This window comes from Dermacentor variabilis, chromosome 8 (genome assembly GCF_050947875.1).
Source record: "Dermacentor variabilis isolate Ectoservices chromosome 8, ASM5094787v1, whole genome shotgun sequence".
Taxonomy (NCBI): Eukaryota; Metazoa; Arthropoda; class Arachnida; order Ixodida; family Ixodidae; genus Dermacentor; species Dermacentor variabilis.
Genome location: NC_134575.1, coordinates 11515710 through 11543376, shown reverse-complemented (window position 1 = coordinate 11543376; position 27667 = coordinate 11515710). Strand labels below are relative to the sequence as shown.

At 47.6% G+C, this 27667-nt stretch overlaps 1 protein-coding gene across 3 annotated transcripts in view; it reads right to left on the bottom strand.

Annotated features, from left to right (window-relative positions):
• LOC142589618 (uncharacterized) overlaps positions 1–27381 on the bottom strand; it is a 95037-nt gene extending 67656 nt beyond the window's left edge. For 2 of the 3 annotated variants that reach the window (XM_075701123.1, XM_075701125.1), the window contains exon 1: positions 20976–21281. The gene's annotated coding sequence lies outside the window, so the exon portion shown is untranslated. Of the gene's footprint in view, positions 1–20975; positions 21282–27160 lie in introns of those variants that run through there. The other variant, XM_075701124.1, reaches the window with a different exon arrangement.
• Between the last annotated feature and the right edge of the window lie 286 nt (positions 27382–27667).

Genomic DNA, 27667 nt, shown 5'->3' with positions numbered 1-27667 from the left:
GTGCGATTCTAAAAGACGCGAGGCGGATCTCGGTGGCATCGGGCACATCGACAACTGCGGCAGGCCAGACCCAGCAATCGAGACAAAAACCCGTACACGAAGCGTGCAAGCAGTGATTCCGGGCGCACGTTCGCCTACAGCCATGCGCAGATTTTTTTTGTTCTCTCTCTCTTTATCGTTCTTTTGGACCTCAGCATGCGAGCGGGTTCAGGAGCATCCGGGCAAGGTAGCTGGAACTGGCCAGGCATTTCGGGGAGGAGGAGGTTGTGCGGTGAAATTGGCGGCGCTTCTTTCGGGCTTTAGTCACGCGTAACAGGCCCGTCGCTGTCGCCGCCGTCTGAGAGGTTAAAAACGGGGTCTTCTAGAGTCCGGTAGCTTATTGAGGCGGGTGACTTCCATGACGTCACCTGGAAACGACACCTTCCACGGCAGCACCTTCCCCTCCCCATCCTGTTTCCCTGCAATTATCCTGGTGCCCATCGCTTCTGTAGTTTCTATGAACGCATAAGGCAAAGCTTGCCATACGGCTTGAAAGACAGCAGACGGGTCCCGTCATGTTTCGACCATGATTCATCGTTGTTACATTGCTACCTGACGGCTGCACGTAAACTGTTCCGCCTTACATCGCCAAGACGAAATAGTCGATCGGACGTGTAAAGTTTCCTACAGTCGACTCCCTTTAATTCAACCCTTGCTGAACCACTGGAATTTGCCGAATTATCAGAAAGGTCGAATTAAGAAGCGGCGGCAAACTGAACCAATTCAAATGTCTTTTCATTGTTAAAGTAGTTCATAATTATGTCTGCTTCTTGCTCTTGAAGCGCGACTCAACCAGCAGGCGGCGAAGAACGCCGAAAAAATTAAACACTACCTCATCGTAGGAATGAAAGGAAAAGTGAAGTTTTGGAAAGACAAGGAAAGTTAAGTAAAAATGAAGTCAAGCAGCTTCACAGCTAGGCAAGCAGTAACGCTTTCTGGCGACTTGTATTATCAAGCCTTAGCAACGGCTGGGAGCCTCAGGCCATGCCGGCGGGCGTTGCAATAATCGAAGTGCTGTCACGTTGGAACTAATAATTTTTTTATTCAACAGCAATGTACGCTTTCGCGCCAAGACTTTTTAGTGCATTCGAATTAAGCGGGAAGTCGAATTAACAGTAGTCGCATTACCGAGTGTCGACTGTATTACAATTAATAGGTGTAACTCCGGCACTGCGAAAGTTTAGCTGTCACGAGCATCACGGATAGCACGCACATTTGTCTAAGCTTTGTGTTTGTGGCTTCAGAGGTTCATGTGTTGTTCATTACTCCGCTTCATCGTCCTTCCATTATGTTAAATCTGCAAGCAAACATTTGTTATAACGGATGAAAGCAGCAAGACATTCAACGCAGATGCATAATCATTGTAAATTTCTGCATTTATAACGTAATGTATTGATGAAAATTATCATTTTACCAAGTCGCAAAGCCGAAGCTTAGGCGAATCCACGAACTACGCGTCATTCCCACGCTAGCCGACATGTCGTACCTGCTGCTGCCGTATAGACTCTGTAGCCCCAGAGTTTCGTCTGGTAATATTTCCAAGAAACTACATGGGTTGAGCTGGCGGCGTGTCGAAAATCTTTCGAGTCTAGTGGTGACAGTTCAAGGACATTCCGCATGTAGTTTCTGGCAGGGTACCGTACTGGTATTTTATTGAGCACAGCACCTGTCCGGTCCATTACCTTCGCCTCTTCTTTCGTCCGTGTTACGCGTACTGCCCAGGCGTTGCCAACTTGCTCACCTTTCAGTCATTCTGCTATACATACCAACTGCCTCGGGCCGATGCGTTGTCACAACGAAACGTTGAAGAGTGAATTCGTGAAACGTGATTATAGAATTCGTAATGGCCCGAAGCTGGTATTCAGAGGAAGCCCTGAACATGTTTTCTTTTTCTGGTTCTCGAACCCTTTTGGTAAGTCAGTGTGAATCCACACGATAAACTTCGCGCCAATTCAGGCGGCGAGTCATCAAACCCGGACCGAGGTGTCAGTTTATGAGGACCCTGTGACACATCGCTTTCTGTCACCATCGCAAATTTTATTTCAGTGCCCAGCGAGACATTCCCGAACGACCCATATCTACCCATGTCCGACTTCACCTGACTCGACCCTATGTAACTGAACAAGCCATTTGATCGGGCTATAGATGGTACAACTTCATGATGGTAGGCAACGCAATGACTTACAGGGACACTACACTTCGTTGCTCACAAGGGAAAAAAATATCTAGCAGCTGTGAATGATAGTATAAGAAGAGCGGCGCGCTTGACAAAGCATGTGATGTCTGTCTTTTGTATGAATGAATGAACCTTTATTTAAAGCAGTGACTAGTCAGTCGAGGTGGGAGGGTAACCCCACTTTTTCCGTCTTCATGGCTTATATGTATGCACTTTCCGCATTAAATTTCAGTTGAAGCTTGCGGTTGTGGTCTTTGGTTCTTTGTTTAGTGTCTCTGTAAGTCATTGCGCTGGCTACCATCACCGATTCAATGTATGCACGTCCTTATCACTTCATCTAAACCTCCGACGTCCTCGATTACGTTTCCGTTTCTGTTCTTCGCATTCTATGCTTTAGCTGGCAACCCGTTATCTATAAAACAGTTCGACAATGGGCTGCTTGGTGTTGCATCTCGTTGCGAAAACAGCGCGAGGAACTAGTCCACGCACACCACGAGCACTGCGATAAAAGCACCCGTTATCTATATTACGTCGGTACATGTCCCGTGAAACCACTTACTTCATCTAAAAAAAATTAATTAAATTATAGGGTTTTGCATGCCAAAACCGCGACCTGATTATGAGGCGCGCCTTAGTGGGGGGAACTCCGGAAACATGCACCTAAATCTAAGTACATGGGTGTTTTCTCACTTCACCTCCATCAAAATGCGGCCGCCATGGCCGGGATTCGATCCCGCGACCTTGTGCTTAGCAGCCCCACAGAATAGCCATTAAGCAATCACGGTGGGTTTACTTCGTCTTAATCTCAACCACAATAGAAGCCACCTGTATTTGCTTTCCCATTGACGTCTTCCTGTCTTTTAACGCCACGTCTATCACATCGCTCTCGTCGCTGTACAACGCAGCGCGACGTGGAACTGACCCTTTTTACGGGGTCATTTCGTTGCTTACAAACGTACGACTTGGACTGCTTCTGGTTTTGCCCACTGACCATTACCGCTAAATTTAGCAGGTAAGAAAAGCAGCGGCGAGTAGCAGGAATGAGAACAGAAGCGCGCAGATTTTCACCCCTTTGACCCTGTACGTAACCACAATTTTGCAAGTTGGGTATGCTGTAAGTTATAAGAAAATTGTATGCATTAGTCTTGAGGCACTATGCACGTGAAATTAGACTTTCTGTGCCTAGAAACAATTTAGAAACGTGCTGCAGCGAGTGAGTGATATAACTTTTATATGAAATAACTTTAATATGTAGTAGACGGATAAGCCACGTAACCGAAATTTTGTTGGAGCAGCACATTCGCTGTTGTTATCGCGCGCCAAACCGTTTATATGGCAGTGATGCGCGATTTTTCAACAATGTTATAGAAAGAGGGAGAAATGATTTTTTTGAAGGAGTTTGAAGTTTGAAGTTTATTGAATACATGGTGCAGATACAAAAATATTGATATTTAGTACAGAAAAAGGTCCCATAGTGTAAATACTGTAGGGGGACCTTTTATAATGTTAAAAAAGCTAATACTACTTGGCAGCAAAAAGGCAGCGAGGAAAAAAAATACGAAAATGCAAATACAAATGCAAATACATAATGATGCAAAAGAATAATACAATGGAAAATATAAAACGGTAGGGATAAGGCTTAAGCAGAAGTAAGAAACGAGGCAAACAGTATTAGAAACGACAGAACTGAAGTTGTGTTTTAAAAGACATATTCAATAAACGGAGCTATAGGTTAAACATGAGATTGCGAAGCTGATGTTTGAATGATGATATAGAAAAGGCACATTTAATGTTAAAAGGCAATGAATTCCAAAGTTTGATTAAAACAAATGCTACTCTTTGTGAAGCATAGTTAGTTCGTACCTTAGGGAGTATAAAATTGTTATTGGAGGAAAAGCGCGTAATATTTGAGTTAGTAAGGTGTCGGATAAGAACAAATTTGAGAAGGTTATGGTCTTTAACTGTTTGGTAAGCAAATGTGCAGACATTAAATTTGGTTAGATTGTCAATATTCAGTATGTGCAGTTCCCGGTACAGATCAGTGACATGTGAACGTCGGTTGCTCCAGGTGAGAATGCGAATGGCTTGATTCTGTACATGTTGGAGGGAAGAAAGGTGGCAATGATATGTTTGACCCCAGGAAGCAATACAATAATTTAGATGACTGTGAATGAATGCATAGTATAAGGTTACCAAAGTAGTCAAGTCAAAGTAACATCTAGCTTTTAGTAATACCCTAATACCATAGGAAGTTTTCCGCTGTAGCTCATTAATATGCAAAATAAATTTTAAGCGGGAATCAAGTTTGATACCAAGGAAGGCACATTGATCTGACAGATGAATAGGATGTGTATTTATAAAGAGGGGCATAACTTGCGCGTTATTTATTGACCTGGAATAGAAAATTAAGAACTTACTTTTCGAGGGATTTATCAAAAGCTTATTTTTAGCACACCATGCGCTAACGTTAGTAAGTTCAGCGTTAAGGGTTGTTGAAATGTTGCTTAGGAAAAGCAATGACGTTAACCAGAAGATATACATCTAGCTTGCCATCCTATACCTGGGGAGGGCTAACTGGCGAATGAGAGATGATAACAAAAATTGGTGTCAGTAATTAGGCTCAATGCCACACATTTGTTCGCCTATGTGATGGGCTTGTGACGTTGGAGTGAAGGCCTTTTGTCATTGTTCTCTTCCAATAGAAACAAGACTCGATCAAACCCCGCGAAATGAAGCACCGTTATACCTGCCGACGCGGAAAGCCTTCCTCGCAACCCGCACGCAAGTGGAATCTCTCGTTTATGAAAGAAACACACGGTAGCGCACCGATCATCCGGCAACGAGGAAGACCCAAACGGAGTCAAGGAGGAGATTTGTACGTCAGAGCCCCGATTGGCAGCCGGGAGGCAACGGTTCCCCGGGGAGTCACGCGATTCGTGGCCGTTCGTATGGGTTCTCAATAAGTGTGCTGAGCGATGATTTTTTTTCGTTGTTATTTGAACGCGTCCTTCACTGGGCCTGATTTCCCATTTTCGAAGCTGTTAGTCATTCATAGGGCCTCAGTGCTTACATTTCCAAAGGCAGGCGTTGCGTCAGATTAGGACTTGTATGTACGTATCCAATCAGAGGTGAAACATTGTACCGGGAAGCAAGCGTTTCAAACATTTACACCAGCCCCCTTCATCGACTCTGCCTACCAGAGAGGCTAAAGAAGAGGAGAGAGAGAAAAAAAAATAGACATGGTTTCTACCCGGTATAAATGAAATAAAAAAAGCATCCACGGAATCACTAACAAAGAACGTTCTTTTTTTTTTCGTTTGGCATTGTAATTAAGTCGTAGACCTTGCAAAAAATTATCCGTACAATGCTATTCATTTTAGGAGTCGTGTCTTCAGTAAGCATGGGGCACATGACGTCACCTGCTTCTGCTGTTGCTGGAGGACGCTGGACACCGGACGCCGCGTAACGGGTCTCACGTACGTGTATATCAGACATCACAAACGTGTCAAGAAAAGCGCTGGCGAGTGCAGAGGCGTCGCATCCTGAGAAGTTCAGTCAAAAGAGAAGCAAACACACCAACAAAACTGTTTAGAACCTCGCAATTTGCACTTTGCGTACCGCCGTATAGTGACATCTCATGCAGGAATGTCCTCTCCCCCATGTGTTGGGAAGGAAACTTCCGCTACACCAAGAATGTTACGCGATTTAGACGGCTGCAGTAGCGTTATGGACGCGTGGAATTGCTTACAGACCGTCAAAGAGTCGCGCTCTTTTGTTTAGCCAAGTGCTCAGGGCTATTAAGCGCCACTGAGTGTCTCTCTTGGGTGTCTACTACGCTGCCAGTAAACACTTGCTACTGAAGTTGCCTTTCGCTTTGGGCCTTTTCTTTTGGCGAGTCTTCTTCGGCGAAAGCGTGGTAGTACTCACCCCCCCCCCTCTACTTCCAGCGGAGACATTACCCAAACTGCAGAAAGAGAGAGATGGAAGGAAAAATAAAATAAAGGCAAAAAGAAGTGCGCGCAAGAAGAGGACGGATGCGACGACGATGTCCCAGACCCTCCTGACACACACGCGCGCTTGGTCGATGCATGCAAACGACGGCGGCCACGAAAAGGATGACACAGGGTGAAGGAGAACAGAAAATAGATAAAATAGCAACTAGAGAGAGAGAATGGTGGGTGAGACGCCTGAATCCGCTCTTCCCTTCCCTTCCACCACCCCACACAGCACGGCACGAGGCCCGTTCGCATAGCGGCAGACAAGATGACAGGAATAATCGTAGCGTAATAGGCGGCATCAAGCCGAGCCCAGCCTGGCTCGCGCCTCGGGGATTACTGGCCGCGCGCGCGTCGTCGTCTGCTGCTTTCGACGTCCCCGTCGCCTGTTTCTCTTCGACGCTCGTCAGAGGAGGGAGGGAATACGGACAGCACACCAACGGACGTCAGCTCCCGCGGATCTGTTTCTTTCTTTTTTTCGCACATTTTCTTCGTCCGAGAAGGAAGACGCAACTTTCACTTTCTCCGTACGGCTTTCGCCGCCGAGACGGAGAGGGGAGACGCCTACCGGCCCGCAAGAAAAAGCGAGGCAGGGTCGCTGAGCGCAGCGCCAAGAATACGAGAAAGAAAACGCCGCGGTCTGCGGAATCGAAGTTTTGATGCTACCGCCTAGAGACTGTCCCTTTTGTGTGTACGCACTTTCTCGATGTTCTTCCTGTCTCGCAACTCTATACCTCGACGTCCACCACACAATTCAGCGGCTCAGTTGACGAAAAGGGTCACTTTCCTTCTACCGTTTTCTTTCACTCTTCCCCCTCTACATTTTCGTGGACCCGACGGGATGCCAGTCACAGAGCTTATAGCACGGTGTAATTTACAATCAGAAACACTCTCTCAAGCCCGCAGAGCGCGCGAAAACATGCATTCCCGCTGTCTTTTTGATGTCTCCCGCTATGCAAGGGTTTCTTTTTTTCTTCTTCGTTTTACTGCCGTTCTTTCGCTCTTTTGCGCTATTCAGGATTGTGCACTAACTCGCCTAGTTCCTGTCGCAGTTTTATTTTATTTCCACCAATGACGTACACAGCCGGACGTCAGCTTCCATACTACGCTTGGCGCGCTGATTTTGCAGTCGGTGGCAGTCGGGTATCAACAAGTAGCTTGGAGTACCTGTGAGGACAGTTGTGGCGCTGATTTCACGAATGCAAATTGCAGGCTTGAAGAGAACGTTCCAGCAAGAGTGGGGAGGGCAGGTTTACAAAACACTGCAGATTGTAAACGCCGGGGGGGGGGGGGGCATATCTGAAAGTGTTGCTTGTTTTGTTTTATTCACTGCAGTTTTCGCTCCCCATGCGTTTATATAAAGAAAAAAAAAAAAAGAAGAAACGCGGCTTCTGCTGTAGCCATCAGAGGTATAAAACCGTGTCGGGACAAGGATTCACGCTGGGTTAGAGATGTTTACTCTGCTTGTCAGCGTATATAAGCTCCGGTGACGAGTGTCAGTCACATGCGGTGCCGGTTAATGCACGCGAAAGTAAATCCGTAATCCATTCATAATGAACGATTCAGTCATTCGTTCTCCCGACTATGTCGTGACGTCAGCGTTTTCGTCGCAAATATTCAGAGTAAGAGAAAACGCTGGAAAAAAAAAAAGGGCGTAGAATGCGTTTTGAACTGAAAATGATTTCACCTGGTGACCTTCCGGCTGAGATAGGGGAAAGAGCGATAGACCAACCGATTCGACAGCTTCCAGAAACCAAGCTGCTGGACTTATACGCATCGCCGTATGTGTGCCACATCAACGCTTGTCAGGGTCTGATAGGCTGATGTGACACCTAAACTTCTGATATGGCATCGTGCCTTTTCCTTTGCCAGTGGTTTATACATGCGCAACGTGGCTTAGAGGGGGTTGGAGGGATGTGATTAGAGATTAGGGAATGATACTGTCGTAGGTGTACACCTAAGTTACACGAAAAAATGTGTCGTACTGATGTCTAGGTCTTTTTTTTTTTCAGATATCAAGGAATGATGGAGCAAGCTAACGCGTAGTGTTAAAGGCTACCAGTACGACTAATAGTTCCCTTCAATATTAAATAACGCTGTTTATTTAGTGTTATCATTATATTTCTTTTCTCCTTGTAATTGCACTCTTTCTGCTCCCATAAATTTTGTTCTATGGCACTACAATATAGCCACTGAAGCGACGTCTGCACAAACAAACAAGCACGCAAACAAACAAACAAACTGGAGCGGGATATAATACTAGCGGAACAATAGCTACAAGTGGCTAAAACGAACTATGACCACTATTTGCTTACACGCTTCAAGCTTCCACCAAGTACAATCAATGACAATGCCAACTAATGTTCATGGGTAAAATGCGAACTGGATATTCTTTTGTATGTTTCATAGAACAGGTCTAACAGGTGGTCGAGGTCAAAGACAACCTGGTGCATAGTAGATACCGACACCCTGTTGCGCGTGCTTGCAACAGTAATTTTGCCTAGTCACAGTTTGACATACGGGAGCTTATCACTCTATAAACGTGCATATGTCGACAGTGCCATACAAAAATCACGAAAGTAAGGAATAACTGATAAGAAAGAACATAGGCTTAACTCAAGCGACCCTCTCATTACCAGAGAAAGCGAAACAGATACCCTAAAACATGCTATTGTGACACCGGGAAGTCAAAACAATGAAGAAAGGTAGCCGAATGAAATATGAAAGCAAACTGAAATATGCAGGGCATTACGAGATGCGAACAGCTCTCTCGTACATAACGTGCGTGTTGCGAGGTCAAAGTTTATCCTCTAAATCCTCGTACTGCCTCGCATAAAAACGAAAAGGACCTTCGTTTACAGAGAAACACGTTAGTCAACTGTCAAAGAACGGACGCCGTTGGCATAAATGACTTTCCGGTCGAGATAGACTGCGCCACATGGCCCAATCTATCTTGGCGCTGTCGACAGCCTTTACGGAGCGAGCCAGCGGAGAAGCGGAACCTCGGCGTGACGCTCTCTAACATGGGCGGCGGTCCAAGACGCTGAGAGAAGGGGCACGACGTAACGACCGGACTCTCGTGCGGTTTCGGACACAAAGGGGAAAACGACGCGTTGGCCGGAACCGAAGAGTGCAGGAGTATCGGTGCAGAAGAGATACAGGCAGTTGTGGCAGTCCGGAACCACACGCCCGGCCTACTCTCTCTCCATCCTTTTGCAATCCCTTGTACATTTATACTGCATATATGCCTTCAAGTCTCTATACAAATAACTCTAGAGCCCCTTCGTAAAATATTTCTTCGCGGGAGGCTGTTTATGCGATAAAAATAGTATTGTTTCTGATAATCGCAAGATAAAACCATTTCGGTGGTGTTGCGTTTCGCCTGCGACACGTGGTTTTGCCGGCGCGACTGCGGCGGGGCGGCAGACATTTTGGCCCGATCGTCGTCGCCGCAACACTCATCGCCAGGTGTTTCCAGGCGCGACTGCGGCGATGCGACCGCCTAGGGATCATCCTCGCATTCCAATTATTGTGCCAGAACCAGGCGATGCGAAAGCAGGGATTATCCTCGCATTCCAGTCATTGTGCCCGAAACAGGCGATGCCAAAGCAGGGATCTCATTCCAGTCATTGTGCCCGAAACAGGCGATGCCAAAGCAGGGATCTCGTTCCAGTCATTATGCCCGAAACAGGCGATGCCAAAGCAGGGACCATCCTCTCATTACAGTCATTGTGTCCGACCGGCAGCGCCACGACAGGGTGCTACGAGATCGTGCTCGACATGGTGCTACGGCATCGCTACGACAGTGTGCGTCACCATTAGCCCATTGTACATTCACGTGCTCGTCTTTTGAGGGGTTCCTTCTTGCCCTCAACTGCGAGAGTATAAAAACAGCTGCCCCCGGACGCCAAAAAGAGGGCTCCGATTTCTTCTGTTGAGTGAAGTGCTCTCCCGTCTCTCTACTTCGGTCAAACCTGACCGCCAACTCTTTGCGATGTTAAAATAAACAAGTTGTTTCGTTGTTACCAGTCGACTCTTGCTTTGCCGGGACCTTCGGATGCTTCCAGTTGTACCCCAGGCCGCCAGGCCAACGCTACCCTTGGGGCTTGCGACCCAGGTACAACCACGGGCGTCAGCGCCGAGTTCCCAACAGATCGTACCAGCAGTCCGATCCAAACATCTGGTTGCCAGCGGTGAGATCGCGACAACGGAGGCCAGCAGCGAAGAGATGCAGTTGACTGTATGCTGAGCAGCTCAACGACGATCCGGGAGCAGTGCAACGAGCCCTGTGTGACGACTGGTTGCCTGCAGCGGAACGACTGCGCGGAATTCCTGCCTGCGAGGTTTGGTGAGTGCGGGACTTTCTTCTTCTGAGCTTTGCCAGGCTTTTGTTAGTGTTAGAAACAGAGCTGGTAATTGTGGTTGTCGTTGCTGCCGGGTTAGTTTGCGGCAAGACAATAGTAAGCAGTAGAGAAAGCAGCATTCAGAGCAGCCATGGATTTGAAGTCGTTGCGCAAACCGAAATTGTTGGAGCTTGCAAGAGAGTTGGGTCTGGATGTCTCAGACAAACTAAGAAAACCTGAACTGCTAAAGGCTATTCTTGAGTTAGAGGCTGAGGATGACGAGCTGTCGGAATGCCTTGAGACTATTGAGGAGAGGTCAAAAAGACAGGAGCGCGAACTTAAAGAGCAAAAAGAGAAATATGAGCGCGAACTTAAAGAGCAAAAAGAAAAAGAAGAGCGTGAACGTAAAGAACAGAAAGAGCGAGAGCAACAAGAGAAAAAAGAAGAGCGCGAACACGCTTTGGAAATGAAGCGTCTCGAGATAGAGATGGAACGCGCTCGTAATGGAAGTCAGGCACACGGTGCAGGAGAACGAGTATTGTTCAAAATGACTGACCTGATGCGGCCGTTTAAGCTTGGAGAGGACATTGGTTTGTTCCTGGTTAACTTTGAGCGAACGTGCGAGAAGCAGGGGTTCTCTCGGGAAACGTGGCCACAGCGCTTGCTCACTTTGTTACCCGGCGAGGCGGCCGACGTAGTCGCTCGCTTGGATAGAGAGGAAGCAGAGGATTTCGACAAAGTAAAATCGAGTCTGCTAAAAAAGTACCGGCTGTCTGCGGAGGCGTTCCGTCGGAAGTTTCGGGAAAATGAGAAAGGCAGAAGTGAGTCATATACAGAGTTTGCGTATAGGCTTATGTCGAACATGCAGGAGTGGCTCAAAGAAGAGAAAGCGTTTGGTGACCACGATAAAGTTCTGCAGTGTTTCGGGCTAGAACAGTTTTATAGTCGGTTACCGGAGAACGTGCGATACTGGGTCTTGGATAGGCCAGACGTGAGTACGGTGGCTAAAGCCGCGGAGCTAGCCGAGGAGTTTGTGACGCGTCGGGCTCGCGGAGCTAAGGACGGTCAAAAGGGTGAATTTGGCTCGAAGTTTGAGAGGCCGAAGTTCACACCCATGAGAGCAAAGGGGAACACGCGTAGTGCGGATGCGAGTGGAAGCAGTGCGACCGAACCTAAGGAGACGGCGGCAGCCGAAGCCGAACGCAGAAAGCGGTTCGAGATGAGGCGAGCGGGCGTTTGTTATACGTGCCAGAAGCCGGGTCACTTTTCGGCGCAGTGTCCGGAAACAACACCAAAAGTTGTGTTTTTTTCAATAAGCAGCACTGACGAGAACATGAAGCTTCTCGAGCCTTACATGCGAGACCTCCTCGTGAACGGGAAAGAGTGCCGAGTGCTTCGCGATTCCGCAGCTACGATGGATGTAGTTCACCCGTCTTACGTAGAACCCCATATGTTCACGGGCGAGTGCGCATGGATCAAGCAAGCCGTGGAAGCTCATAGCGTGTGTCTGCCGGTAGCAAAAGTGCTTATTGAAGGACCTTTCGGAGCGCTTGAGACAGAGGCGGCAGTGTCATCTATGCTGCCACCCCAGTACCCGTACCTATTTTCAAACAGGTCCGATCACCTCCTGCGCGAGAAGGGGCTTTTGTTTGGTGAAGCTAGTGTTCAGGCCTTAACCAGATCGAAGGTTCGGGAGCTCGCTGCAAAGGCGGTAGTTGCGGGGCCGACGTTATCAAACAACGAAAAAGGGTCAGAGGCGCAGCAAGCTGATATTCAGAGCACGCCCGAACTGAATAAACTTGAGTCTGTAACGTTAAAGGCACCAGATACCGGAGAGGAAAATCCCGATGCGGGAAAGTTAGAAGAGCTATCTACTGATTTGCTCATCGCGCCTACGTCAGACGGACTTGATAGGTTGCTAAAAGTCAGCCGGTCGGCTTTGATAGCCGAGCAAAAAAAGGATGGCAGCCTGGAAAACGTGCGCTGCAATGTCAAAGAAGGTATCGCCAGGAAAACTGCGCGTTTTGTGGAAAGAGGTGGAGTCCTGTACCGGAAGTATCTAGACCGCCGAGGAGTGGAGTTCGATCAGCTGATCGTGCCTCAATGCTATCGTCAGGATCTGTTGCGCTTGTCACACGGGGGTTCGTGGTCCGGACACCTAGGAGTTAAGAAAACTAAGGACCGTCTCTTGCAAGAGTACTATTGGCCAGGGTGTTTTCGGGACGCAGACCATTTCGTAAGGTCATGTGACACCTGTCAGCGGGTGGGCAAACCAGGGGACAAATCAAGGGCGCCGTTGAAATTGGTACCTATCATAACGGAGCCTTTTAGACGGCTCGTTATTGATACAGTGGGACCTCTGCCGGTAACAGCCACGGGGTACAGACACATTTTGACTGTGATCTGCCCAGCGACAAAGTTCCCTGAAGCAGTGCCGCTTAAAGAACTCAGCTCAGTTGAGATAGTCAATGCACTACTGTCCATATTTGCGCGAGTTGGTTTTCCTGCAGAAATTCAATCAGATCAGGGCACAGTGTTTACTAGCGCTTTGACGACAACTTTTCTCGAAAGGTGTGGGGTAAAGCTGTTACACAGCTCAGTGTACCACCCACAGTCGAATTCCGTTGAGAAGCTCCACTCCGTCATGAAGCGCGTGTTGAGAGCCTTGTGTTTTGAACATCAAACTGACTGGGAGCTGTGTCTGCCTGGGGTGATGTTTGCTTTAAGGACCGCGCCGCATGCGGCTACGGGGTTTTCGCCAGCTGAACTGGTGTACGGTCGCTTGCTTCGATCTCCGCTTCGCATGCTTCGAGAATCATGGGAAGGTAGGGGCGACGACCCAGTCGTGGTGGAGTACGTACTTAAGCTCCTCGAACGCTTAAGAAGGGCACAGGAGTTGTCAGGTGAAGCAATGACAAAGGCCCAGCAGAGGGCCAAGGTTTATTATGATCGGACAGCCAGGGCCCGTCGTTTTGAGGTTGGCGATGAGGTCATGATATTGCGCACATCGCTAAACAACAAACTAGACATGCAGTGGGAGGGCCCAGCACGAATTGTTCAGAAACTGTCGGACGTTAACTACGTGGTAAGTCTGCCAGGAAAGCGGAAAGCACAGCAAGTTTACCACTGTAATCTGCTCAAACCTTATAGACAACGGGAAGCAGTGGTGTGCATGATGATAAACGTTCCTGAAGAGCTTCCAGTCGAGCTTCCGGGACTAGGCTCAGTGACGAACAGGGAAGACACCGGTCAAGTCATTAGTGACCTTATCAGTAAAGCACCGCTGTCGCCCGAGCAGAAAACCGAACTACACCAGCTATTACAAGAGTTTCAAGGTCTGTTCTCTGAGAGGCCTGGTAGGACTTCTGTACTTACTCATGATATTGAACTTACCTCCCCAGAGCCAGTACGATCCAAGGCGTATCGGGTGTCACCCCGCCAGAGCGATATTATGGAGGCTGAGGTAAAGAAAATGCTACAGCTCGGTGTTATTGAGGCAGGTGAGAGTGATTATACCTCCCCTTTGATTTTAGTTGAGGTACCGGGCAAGGAACCTCGTCCTTGCGTCGACTACCGCAGGCTTAATTCCATCACTAAGGATCAAATTTATCCGATCCCTAACATCGAGGAGCGCCTTGAGAAAGTTAGTAGCGCTCAGTTTATTTCCACCCTAGATCTTGTCAGGGGTTATTGGCAGGTTCCACTTACAGAAGAGGCTAGTAGGTATGCGGCGTTCATTTCACCCATGGGAACATTCCGTCCTAAAGTGTTGAGTTTTGGTTTGAAGAACGCGCCATACTGTTTTTCAAGTCTCATGGATAAAGTGTTGCGGGGACAGCAAGAATTCGCTTTACCGTATCTAGACGACGTAGCGATATTCTCCGCATCCTGGTCTGAGCATATGACACACTTGCGGGCAGTGCTAACCCGCCTGCGCGAAGCAGGCTTGACAGTAAAGGCTCCTAAGTGCCAGTTAGCACAGGCCGAGGTTGTCTACCTCGGTCACGTGATTGGTCAGGGTCGTCGCCGCCCCTCTGAAATAAAAGTGGCCGCTGTGCGAGACTTTCCGCAACCGCGCACAAAGACCGATATTCGGTCGTTCTTAGGTGTCGCCGGCTACTATCAGAGGTACATCCCTAGGTACTCTGATATCGCGGCTCCCCTGACGGATGCTCTAAGAAAAACAGAGCCTCAAACAGTCGTCTGGGACGAGACAAAGGAAAGAGCTTTTAGCGCCCTAAAGAGTGCCCTAACAAACCAGCCTGTGCTACGATCGCCAGACTATACAAAAGGGTTCATTGTTCAGTGCGATGCTAGTGAGCGAGGCATGGGCGTTGTACTGTGCCAACGGGAAAATGGAGAAGTAGAACACCCCGTCCTGTATGCTAGTCGTAAGCTGACCAGTCGTGAGCAGGCGTATAGCGCCACCGAGAAAGAGTGTGCATGTCTCGTGTGGGCCGTTCAGAAATTGTCATGCTATCTAGCCGGCTCGAGGTTTATCATTGAGACGGATCACTGCCCTCTCCAATGGCTGCAGACCATCTCTCCCAAAAATGGCCGCCTCCTGCGCTGGAGCCTCGCTTTACAACAATATTCCTTTGAGGTGCGTTACAAAAAGGGGAGTCTCAACGGTAACGCCGATGGCTTAAGTCGAAGCCCCTAACGTAGGAATCAGCCTCAAAATTGTTTGTTACTGATGTTTTTCTTCCTGAGGCAGGATTTTTTTTTAACATATTGCTTTTGTTTAGTGTTTCAAAGTGATGATATGCTTTCTAGTGCAATTTTTCAATTTGTGGACGCGTTCTGAGTGATGCTAGACTACTGTAAGGAACTAGGCAGTGGTATAAAAAGGGGAAAGAGCCTGGCAGGGCTTAGTGAGGGTTGTGCCGTGCTTGCTGACTGAGCGGTTGAGTTTCAGCGTAGTTCTAACGCTTGCCGGGAACGAGAACAAAAATGTGAACTCTCCCGAAGTCACTTTGCAGTGTCCCGTGCGAACCTGAACGAGAGAACGAGGCCTTCTCTGTGCGCTGCGCTCAAGAAACGTCGAGGGACGCCCGACTTCGGTTATGAGCATCATCGAGCGACATCCCTCCGGACAGCGGATGCAGTCCCCTGTCCATCGGGATCTCCTTCCCCCGGCGGGGCGGTCTGTTGCGTTTCGCCTGCGACACGTGGTTTTGCCGGCGCGACTGCGGCGGGGCGGCAGACATTTTGGCCCGATCGTCGTCGCCGCAACACTCATCGCCAGGTGTTTCCAGGCGCGACTGCGGCGATGCGACCGCCTAGGGATCATCCTCGCATTCCAGTTATTGTGCCAGAACCAGGCGATGCGAAAGCAGGGATTATCCTCGCATTCCAGTCATTGTGCCCGAAACAGGCGATGCCAAAGCAGGGATCTCATTCCAGTCATTGTGCCCGAAACAGGCGATGCCAAAGCAGGGATCTCGTTCCAGTCATTATGCCCGAAACAGGCGATGCCAAAGCAGGGACCATCCTCTCATTACAGTCATTGTGTCCGACCGGCAGCGCCACGACAGGGTGCTACGAGATCGTGCTCGACATGGTGCTACGGCATCGCTACGACAGTGTGCGTCACCATTAGCCCATTGTACATTCACGTGCTCGTCTTTTGAGGGGTTCCTTCTTGCCCTCAACTGCGAGAGTATAAAAACAGCTGCCCCCGGACGCCAAAAAGAGGGCTCCGATTTCTTCTGTTGAGTGAAGTGCTCTCCCGTCTCTCTACTTCGGTCAAACCTGACCGCCAACTCTTTGCGATGTTAAAATAAACAAGTTGTTTCGTTGTTACCAGTCGACTCTTGCTTTGCCGGGACCTTCGGATGCTTCCAGTTGTACCCCAGGCCGCCAGGCCAACGCTACCCTTGGGGCTTGCGACCCAGGTACAACCACGGGCGTCAGCGCCGAGTTCCCAACAGATCGTACCAGCAGTCCGATCCAAACAGTGGCATACCTCTGATAACGAAATTGAAGCTACTTGGTTTCTGAAACAAACTAGGCCAGCGCGAGTTCTGCAGTCGATGAAACCGAGCAGGACAGCTCGAGAGAGAGAGAGAGAGAGAGAGAGAGAGAGAGAGATAGGGGACGTTAATTAAAGCGGGAAACGTTATGCTAGACAAATGCATAACATGATACTACAGGCCCTTATTCGAAAAAAAAAGAATAAGTTTCTAGGCTGTAATCGTTCGTAAAGAGCAAATTCCAGTCAATCCTGCTGTCGGATATATCGTTAGCGAAGGCGGCCGGACAATAGCATGCAGTACTCACGAAAGAAAAGATTTGTGTATCCGGTCCCAAATGACCAGGGTGAAACGTGAAATAAAAATAAGTAGCAGTGGAGAAAATGATGAAAGTACAATAGATCGTACTTGTCAGCCAAGGTCAACTAATACTGCGATTCAAACGTATATACGCCTGTAGATGGCGTCAATTCAGTTACGAACGTTTCAGGGGGAACTTGTCGGTACACTCAGGCATTAAGCAATTTCAGAGTTAAGAAATAATTGAGGTGCTAAGGAGTTTCGATACGAGCAAGCCGACTGCACCTAACTGCGCCGGGAGCTACAAAAGCGTTGCGAGATCTTTTTTTTTTTTAAGATGCAAGAAAGATCACGTGGCAGTAATACCACGCGCAAGTATCCTGCAACCACGTGATCCTGATACCACGCGCAAGCTTTCTTCTCATTCATCCCACGTGCCCCGTGAATTCCGCGGCGCTTTCTGGCTTCGTACGTATACACACACGCGCGACCCTGCAAGCGTCGCCATGTTGTTTCGCGTGTACAGCTGGGAAGCTCAGACGGGAAGTGATTACGTTAGCGGTGTTTATACGAATGAGGCGGCCGCGGAGGGCGTCCGAGAGTTCCTCAAGGCAGCAGCCCCCTCCTCTCTCGCGTGTAAGGTCGGGCACAGCAGGGGAGTATATTTATATATACTCTACGGCGCGAACAATCACGCTACCTGCGGCGGGCAGCCCGCTAAGCATCTCAGTAAGTGTACGCGAGAGACTGCGCGAACAATGAAGGAAAAGAAAGACTGCTACGGCGGGAAGCACGCGGCACGCTGGGCAACGGAATTACTACGCCCGGTATTTTCTATTCTCTCTCGCGCTTGACTCCCATTACTTAGCGATATGGTCTCTGACGATCTCTCGTCTAAACGATGTGCAGGCGAAGAGCAGTTGTCACCTGACAACTGCCGCGTAATCACGACTGACAGGCGCTATTAACTGCGGCAGAGTAAAGATAACTGACAATGACAACAACCTGTTAACACAGGCTAACTAGGTAATAAAACTCATCTTGTGTAACTCGTTCATCAAAGAGGACGGCCGTTTTTCAAAGTCGGGACCAGACCGTGGTCACTTGTAAATTGATGCATCGGTTCAACACTCATATGAGTCAAGAAAGAAGCAGTTGTGCTTGCTCAGTAAGTCAGATTTTTTTTTTAAATTTCATATTTATTTGGCTGCTGTGATTGCTGCCGGTATGATTTAATCGCTGTCGAAAATTACTACTATCAGGCATTAACCGTGGTTTTTACGCAAATCAGCTGGCTAAAACTGCTTCTGAAGAATACTAGAGCCATCAGACTAAACCGACGTCCGCACGGTTCACGTGAAAACGAAAATGTTTGTTTGGCGCAAAAAACGTGAGATATCGCTGTCCTCAAAAAAAAAAAAAAAAAAGAAAAGATGTACGAATATGTGCCAATCAAGTGGCCGGATAAGCACAGCCACTTACTATGCCCAGCTTTACGCATAACGTGCGTTATACTCCCCACATTAGAGCGAAAGGAGGGATTTCAAATACGCGCGCACCTTAACGCGATGCAATGCGCTACAAATTTTAGGATTGGTGCCACAGCCCATAAGTCCTTAAGTATAGGAGCAACGCGTTTAATTTCCTTCACCCCTTTCTCCAGAGCAGGATAGCCAGCCGGTACTTACACTGGCTAACCTCTGTTTTTTCCTCTCTTTTTTCTCCTCCTTCTCATCTATGTGTTTCCCTTGAGAACGAACATCTGACAGAATTAAATGTTCCATAGGCAGAATTGAATTACGCTATCGGAGGTGAAGTTAATTAGCGTGCGCAAAGGTCTACTGGTTTCTCGTCTTAAGACAACTTGGGCAATTATAATTTGTCCGGGAAATGATCACCACAATCATCGTTCAAGAGTTCAACACACTGAATTAGAGGAGAGAAAGTGAAGTTACGAAGGAGGTGCCCAGGAGGAGGAAAGAGAAAAGAAGAAGGCAGGGAGGTTAACCAGAATAACGTCCGGTTGGCTACCCTACACCGGGGGAATGGGAAAGGGGAAAGCAAAGATCACAGGGAGAGAGAGGAGGGAAGGAAAGAATGAAATTGTGGCAAGTTCGCTGACGCGTGCGGTTTTACAGAAATTGCCTTAATAGTCACAGGTGCCCAGAGGTTAAAAATGAAATTATGGGGTATTACGGGCCAAAACCACTTTCTGATTATGAGGCACGCCGTATAGTGGGGGACTCCGGAAATTTGGACCACCTGGGAGGGAAGATGATGACCCGCGTTGTCAAGGTCGAACGTATTATTGAGGCGAATGATAGATAAAAGAAAGCAAATAAACAAACAACAAAACAAGAAATTGCAGTGTCCATACCCGGTAACAGGCACACCAAACATGCGTACAAGTAAGCAAAGAACAAACCGGAAAATAAACAGCATTATCGTCAACTGTAAAGTTGTGCATGCATACGCCCACCTCTGGGCAGTGACCGCGTTAATAAGGCGATGTGCTAGCCTTGGTCTGCCCAAACTTGGCCAGACTGCTAACACCGCCATATACCATATACGTCTGAGCTTACACCACATCGTTTTTTGTCTCAGGTTCGTTCCTTGTTTCTTGATATCTCATCGATCGAAGGATTATAGACATAAATGCGAGTATCCACCCCTCGTCGCGAAAACCGTGGTTGCCGGGGATTACAGAGTCGTGCCGAGGTTTCGCAACTGCTTCGAGAAGCGACATCAGAGACGGGTTATCTCAATTTCCTCGAACGTCCATTTGTCTCTCCCATGTGGCAGATACGTGACTCGTTCTTTGCAACACGGTAGCAAGTCATGCGGCACAAATCAACGTCACTGGAATATGTCTTCATGTCAAAAGAAAATTAAAGAGAGAGAAAGTGGAATCAGTAGAAGTATACCCGAGTGTAAGCTTGATCGCTGCGCTTTTGAGAGGCGACGAGGGTTTCTTAGAACGTCTCCACCGGCTAAACGTTTAATCAATTCTGGGAATTACGTGTCAAAACCACTACCTGATTATGAGGCACGCCCTGGTGGGGGACTCTGGAATAATTTGGACAATCTGGGGTTACTTAACGTGCACCTAAATCTAAGTACTCTAGCGTTTTTGCATTCTTTAACGAGCCAGAGAACAACGTAACAGGTGAATTAACAAAAATAATCAGCTGACGTCGAAGTATTGGGAGAGGAGCGTATAGACTAGATTACAAGAAGGAGCTTATACTGTCGAACGCAACATTACGAAGAAGGAGATGACTAGGCCAGGACAGGTGATGAGAAGGTAACCGGTAGTCTAGGATTCTGTCTGACCCTTTATTAAGGGCACAAGAAAAATAAACATGGTTCAGAATGGCACATAGTTACATAAGGCCATGAGGTTACAAAATTCACAGGTACAAGACCGGCCCGTCTATGAAAGTACAGGCGTGATTAAAGAATACAGATAAAGGTTCTTATCCTGCACTTAACCCGGCTCCAAATAACTACATAAGTTCAAAGCTTTGGTGTAACATATAGCTCACGCTTCAAGATTGTGCAGTGGGGACAGAACCTCCGGCCCCCTATAACAATTATGAGCTAATGTATAACTACAGGAGTAAGCTCGAGTCAAAATGAAATAACTTCATCCGAGACACCGCACCGTTCAATCTCCATTTAATTACATATGTAGATAACATTCACGTTCAAAGAAATTTCGCTTATAACAAATTTTCAGCATTCGTTCTTTCTTTTTTTCTTTTTTGAGACAAACGCTCACTCCCCCAGAGCAGTACCTCCGAAAGTCGCTGTCTAAACGCAGTTTCTCCTATCGGTCTTGGGGGCTTTTCCCTACGAATTTCTAATGCTGCATCATCTGTATCAAGCACGAAGCTTGAGTGGCGTCTTCGATTGTGCGAATATTCAAGTCCTGGACGAATACATCCAACAAGACCATTCTTTCATTTTCCCTACGCCATACCAGACAAGGACACATGACCTCGTGCAAACGAAGCACGTAAATTATTCCAGAATATAGAAATAAAACCGTCTTCGGCAAATCGCCTGCAGTGAATCAATCGGTCGACAAGCGCTCGACGATCCCAGGAAGGAAATAACGGCTATGTATTAGCAGGTGCCAACCAACCTTTGACGATGCTTCGCCGATGATGGCGTTTCGGCTGGGCTGCCTCTCTTCTTGTCACGTGCCGCCGGGACTGCGCCGATCCTCTGCACTCTGATCAAGGAGCTCCTCTTCTTGCTTCCGCCGCACTCACACCTCCACTCACGCGCACTCACACACGTCAAAAGCGGGTCGTACAGGCTAAAGTCATGGCCACCTTAAATCGGTGGGGCTTCTTCCTTTTCGATCGCGAGGGTGTGTGTGTGTTTCGGGTGGGCTCCCCTTCCCGCCTGCCTGCTCCGGTGGCACAGCGCGTGCGCGTGTGTGTGTTTTTTCCGCACGACCAAGAAGGCGACGCGGTGCACGTTTTATAAAAAGCCGCCGCGCGCGCGTTCCCTCTCCGCCAGGTGGCTCCCTCCTCGCCCTCGGTTCCGAGAGGGCGACGCCATTGGCCGGCCGGCGTGTACCGGCGCCGCTTCCGATTGGTGAGCGTAACCTGGACCGGTAACTTCCTGAGCGAGCGCGAGTTTGAAAGCGAGCGCGTTGAGACCGCGGCGGCGGCGGCGTCACGCGGTTGACGGTCAATGCCTTCGCTTTAGGCGCCCGGCGGCGCGACCCAGACCTTCCCTTCCTTCCCTCCCGCGAGTGACGCGGGGAAGCCGACTTGCGCGACCGGTCCTCACTGGGCGAAGAGCACGAGAGGGCCGGAACAAAAAGCGGAAGCGGCGAACGTGGCCGGAAGAAAAAGAAAGCCGGGAACGAGCAATGCGCTAACGAGTGGACTTGTAAACGACGTCGTTTTGGGGCACCTTAGAACTGCGGTCGTCGACAGAAATGCGAACGCATGCCTAGCCCCTAAGATGGCCCGTACAGTTAAAAAGAAACGCATATAACCATTTCGTACGCTTCTTTAATCTGTAACGAGCCTGAGTATCTCATTTTCTTTAAAGAAACTAAGTCAAGCGGTGGCCTCCCTCATCAGAACTCGCACCTCTTACATCGTGGAGTCTGGCCTGTATTCCGTGAACCAGGAACAGAGGCCATTGTTTCAATAACGAAGTGTCTACCATCACCACCTGCCATTTCCGTTCAGCAAAGGGTTGAACATAAGCAGACGACACCCCGGCTTCGCACTTTTCCCACTGTTTTTCGCCACGCAGGTGGCAATCCGGTTAATGTCCCGAGCCAAATATGACTCGTTGACTTTGACCAGGTGGTTGAAAGCAATGCCAAAATTCTACTCCGGCGTCACTCATCGTCAGCGTGTAGTTTTGGGACTTAATCCTCATCAATTATAACGTTGTCATATTCCTATCATATTACTAAAACGTTTTCATCGGGACGATTTGTTGTGTCGAATGTACATGCACTTTGTAGTTTCCTTTGTACGTTTGACATTGTCTTAAATGTTAGACATCACTATTATGTTTAGTACGCAAATGTTATTATTTTGTATTTGTTGTGCTTTGTGTTTTTCATGTGATTGTAAAGTTACACTGTTGTCAGGTTTATGCAGGTTATGCACAACCTATTCATTACAGCTCTGCTTATCAATATATATATTATGGAGATTTACGTGCCAAAACCACTTTCTGATTATGAGGCACGCTGTAGTGGAGGACTCCGGAAATTTCGACCACCTGGGGTTCTTTAACGTGCACCTAAATCTAAGCACACGGGTGTTTTCGCATTTCGCCCCCATCGAAATGCGGCCGCCGTGGCCGGGATTCGATCCCGCGACCTCGTGCTCAGCAGCTCAACACCATAGCCACTGAGCAACCACGGCGGGTATTGGCTTATCAACCTGGCTTACCTAAACATGTATATTAAATTTGACCGATAGCTTATTTGCATATAGGCTAACTGTCCAAATACCTTTGCAGATATTCATCCCTCATTCTTTTCTTCTTTTCTTTTTTTGACAGTAAAATCCCATTTGATTTGATGTTCCAAAGCAGCCAGCATCCGCTTAATGCTGCTGGAGAAGCCTTCTTTTCCTGTGTTTTACGCGAGAACTAACCCGAGGCTGAATGTTCCTTCTGCGGTTAATATTTCACGTACTTATAGTTACAACACTCTCATGCCCACTACATGATAAAAGCTTCTTCTCCCAGTGATCTTAAATTACTTTTCTCTGTCGTAAGTCAACTCCACCTACGCCTGCATACTTCCTAACATCATCATATCTAATCCTCTTCCCTTATCGTCCGCGTTGTCCGGCCCTGTGGCTCCGAATCTGCTACTATGCATATGTTGGTATTTTGTGACATGACCTGCCCAACTCTTCTACCTGTTAATCTCAAAGCGGCAATCCGAGCTGCTTGGTTGTTCCTTTGTGCAATGTCGCAACCAACTCTGGGGATCGGCCATAAATGACGCGGGACGAGGGTTCAAGAAAATGAAAAAAAAAAAAATCCGCAATATAAACTGAAACGAAGTTAATAACCGGAGATTGTGAAATAAAAGATAGCTGACACAGATATTGAAGTAAAAATAACTAAATGTTACACTAAGCAGATACAAGAGTAGTACAAAGAGAAACTTTTTCATGTCTTGTTTCCCCACAGAAAACTGCAGAGGGCACCAGAAACGTTCCTTTGGCTAAATCTGTAGTAGGGTCTCACCAATGGAAAGGGCCACATGGCAGAGCCAAGCTCTAGTCACGACTTCGAAAGAGTTTCTCCAAGAATCTTGTCCTTTGAAGAGTAAGACGTCGACCTGATATTGTCGCAGCATCGGAAACGTGAAAGACAAACGCACTAGTCAGCAGGCACAGTAACAAAGGACTGTTTAATACCGCGGGCTGGTCTACTCTTGTTCGCTATATGTTTCCATTAAATGCCGATGCACCTTCTTGTCGTCATCGTCCTTGCCTCACTGCAGACGCGGCAATATGATGATGATGATGGCGATGACCTTAGTGTCCTTGAATTGGCCAAGAGTCGGGCAGAAGTTTGTTTTCACTAATGTACCCTGTGGTCTTCCTCTTTCGTAACGTTACGCCTTAGCGTTTTCCGTTCCACAAGTTATACTTGTCACTGTGATCAGATTTCTTATCATTTTTATCCGTCAAGTTTCAGCAACATGGATATAATGTTCATTCTGGACTGATACTATTCTTACCTTACACCTTTTCTTTTAATACATCTCGTACTGTTCCGTAGAATGTATACCTAGACTTATTTTTATCATACTTATTATATGCTGCGGACGGCGAGCTAAAACACCTGCCGTGCAATCACAATCTAATGTGGAAACATTCGACAATCTTTTTCGTTCCTATGCGTGTTGTGTTATTCTACACTTGTTACTTTTGCCTTCATGATTTTTCAGGCTACGTTAGGACGTAGCACGTGAGTGGACAAACGATGGCTTTGTTGTCGGCACACCACGCGAAGTCGGCATTGCCGAACCTCTGCTGTCGCCCGCTGCGCCTGAATCACGCCGCCGTTTAGATGCCGAAACGGACAAGCAACGCAGCTGATTTCACTGTGACGTCACCGCGGTTTATTCTCGTGCGCGTTACTCGGCCTCGGAAGTATGTGGCGAGAACCAAGGTAAACAATTAAATTCTTTTCGTCTATTCTTCACCCGATCTCCTGCATCCGTCTAAGCGTTGCGCTAAGCATAATCATGCAGAAGAGCCCGCACCAGCCATCCCACCCAACAACAGCTCCCTCTGTCCTCCTGATAAGCGCACCGCGTCCCCGTATTTCGTCGAAAAATAAGATGCAGCAGATTCGGCCATCGTGAAAAACATCCGTGGACGTTTGCAAGCGTGAGGAGAAGCCGTACGTTGGCTTAAGCGTTTGTTCCGTGTAATTATTATAATAGCTCTGTCCGGATCTTGAAACATGCTTGTCTTCGTGTCGGGATGGTTGTGAATTGATTCTTGAGTCCGAGGTTGTCGACTCATCTTGGTATTCACGTTCGCTAACATGTGACCTAGTACTTACGGTATCGCTGTTCTTGATGAGTCGTTTCCGTCCCAGCCCATCACTTCATTCACATCTTTCACGGCAGCTCGGACCGCCCCTATTAGTATACGTGTGTAACACAGTACGGCTGTAGTTTGGTAACTGCTGATCTGAAGTTAAGTGAATTCGTTGGGTTTCAAAGAGACAATGATAAATAATGACCTACACTATGGCATGATATTAGGTCCTCGTATTTGTGGAAAAATATGGCGAAATAAAGAAAGTTCAAGAAAATTGAAGCATGAAGCAAATAACATTGAAGATGTGCTACAACTGAAATAAAAAATATGTAAAGTGCAACAGTTCAATGATTTAAAGCGAACTCAAATGTTGCGTTACACGTGACGATGTCAGATGCCACGATTTTGTGAACACGATTTTTTCAACTGCCAGGCAGAGAAATTAACACTTAGGCGTAGACGTTAAAATTGATGTAACAATTTGATTCGCTTTAGGCATACCAATACATTCAGTTTGCAAAATTGTGGTATCCTTCTTTTTAATAAATGTGAGCGTTAGAGAGATTGACATTGTGAAGGATGCCGAGTAGTACTTATCCCTTAGTCAAACAACACATATGACCGAAACGAGTATTCGAACAAGACAGGAGATTAATATGCAGAAAGTTAGAGCATGCTAAAGGATACTTCACAGAAAGTTAAAATAGAACATTGTACATCGCAACGCACACGCAACACACACACAAGACGATTCCCATCCCAAACGTTCATGCTGCTGTAGCTTCAGCACGCGAAAGGCTAGAAGTTATTTAATGGAGAGCGGAGTTGAAGTGCCAGCAGACAGGGCTTCTCGACATGAACCCAGACGCCAAAAAGAAAGAAAGAAGCATTGTGGCAACTATAGCTAACCCAGAATTGCGACGGTGTGAATATGGTGCTTAAGAATTTATTGAACTTGGCAATTCTGAACTATTTTAGGATTTCAATAGTCACCCGCCGTGGTTGCTCAGTGGCTATGGTGTTAGGCTGCTGAGCACGAGGTCGCGGGATCGAATGATCCCGCGACCTCGTGAAAACGGCGTACCCAGTGTCACATGCCCGGCGACCCAAGTAGTCGTCAGAAAGGTTAATTGAAGAGCTACACATACCCAATGTCATATACCCAGTGACCCAAGTTGACCTGACGGTTTGTGTTTCTAACTCGGTTCTCCCAGCACAACAGCATCCCTATCCTTTAACTATTAGACAATGGACTAACCAGTAACCTAAGTTGGCGGAAAATTGGTTAGATATAGACAAACAGGCCAAAAACTGGGTGAATTTAAAAAAAATTCTAATTGAATTAAAAGTTCAGTGGAATTTTCTAAATGAGCTAGCTGGGCACCTAGGTTTGGAGCGGAAATAATGTCGTCCCCTTTCCCCTCTTCAGAGTAACCCTCCTGATGAAGCAGAATCGTTCTACTACTATAGGCGATTCCTAAAACATGTTTAGAATTATGTACATATATAAGTCAGAAACACAACTTTGCAGTTATCTTTGGTTTATTCACCCAACAGTTTCGGTTGGCGGACCGACCCTTTAAAGGTATCCCTTGAAAAAGATCGGTCCACAGAGCGAAACTGTTGGTTAAATAAACGAAAGATAACGGCGAAGTCGTGCTTCTGATCTTTCTAAGTACGCTCAGGCCATTAAAAAATCCAGTGACTACTCTCTCTCTCTCTCTCTCTCTCTCTATATATATATATATATATATATATATACACACACACACATGGGTGTGGTACATAAAAACAACAAGCTAACACATTGCCAACACAAGAAGAAGAGCACATATTCATTCTTGTCTTTGTAATGGTTAACTGATTCTACTTGGAGCTACCTGCACGCAGCAAAGGGTTAACAGTGTGTCCGTCAACGCCGGTGGGATACTGGCATAAACCAGGTGCTCCAAATGCTTGTCACTGTGTATGTCTGTGCTTGTTACTCGTGTATGTTGTGTACACGTTTACTAAGTATGAATGGCCCACTTCGCACATTGCCGATGTCATCAGGCTAGCACGCTTAGGCGTATGGTCAGGTAAACATCTCCAGCACCTATTAAAGAATGCCTCTCTCCCTTCAGTTACCTGCGTTAGGCAGAATAAGTAATACAGTAAGCTGCCTCAAGCTTCTACGGACAGGATTGCATCTTGTTAGACTCGTAAAACGGAGGCCACTTGCAGCCTGCCCGCGAAAGGAACCGTGACCATACACGAAAAGCACCTTGCTTACCTAACGCAACTCTTCCTCGGGATTGCTCGGTTGTCGGTGGGAAGTTCGCAGGTCCGTTACTCCCGTCGAAGCCCAAGGTGGGCCTCCCATCACGCTTTTCCGGCGGTGAGGTCGGTCGCGGTCACCTTCTCCCAAAGTGTCGCCCGACCGCTGCAGGCACGGTTGTCACTCCAATCATGACGTCACGTCTCCGTCCCGCATGGGAGCGTCGCACTTCGGAAGAGTGGAAATTCTTGCGGCTGCCCTTTGAATCCGGCGTCTCCGAGACAACAAATAATAATGCTAAAAGAAAGAAAGAACAAAAAAAAAGCACGAAGAACAACAGTGTTGGCGCCAGCGGCTGTCTTACCTTCCGAGCGAAGCGCAGTAACGCGCTTCGTTTCGCTGAAGTATCGGCGTTCGACAAGTATTCCCGTGCGACATCTGACCGAAGGCAGCTGCACGCAATCAGCGACACCACCGTGCAGGGCGCAGTTCTCTCCTAGGATGTCGAAGAAAATGAAAAGA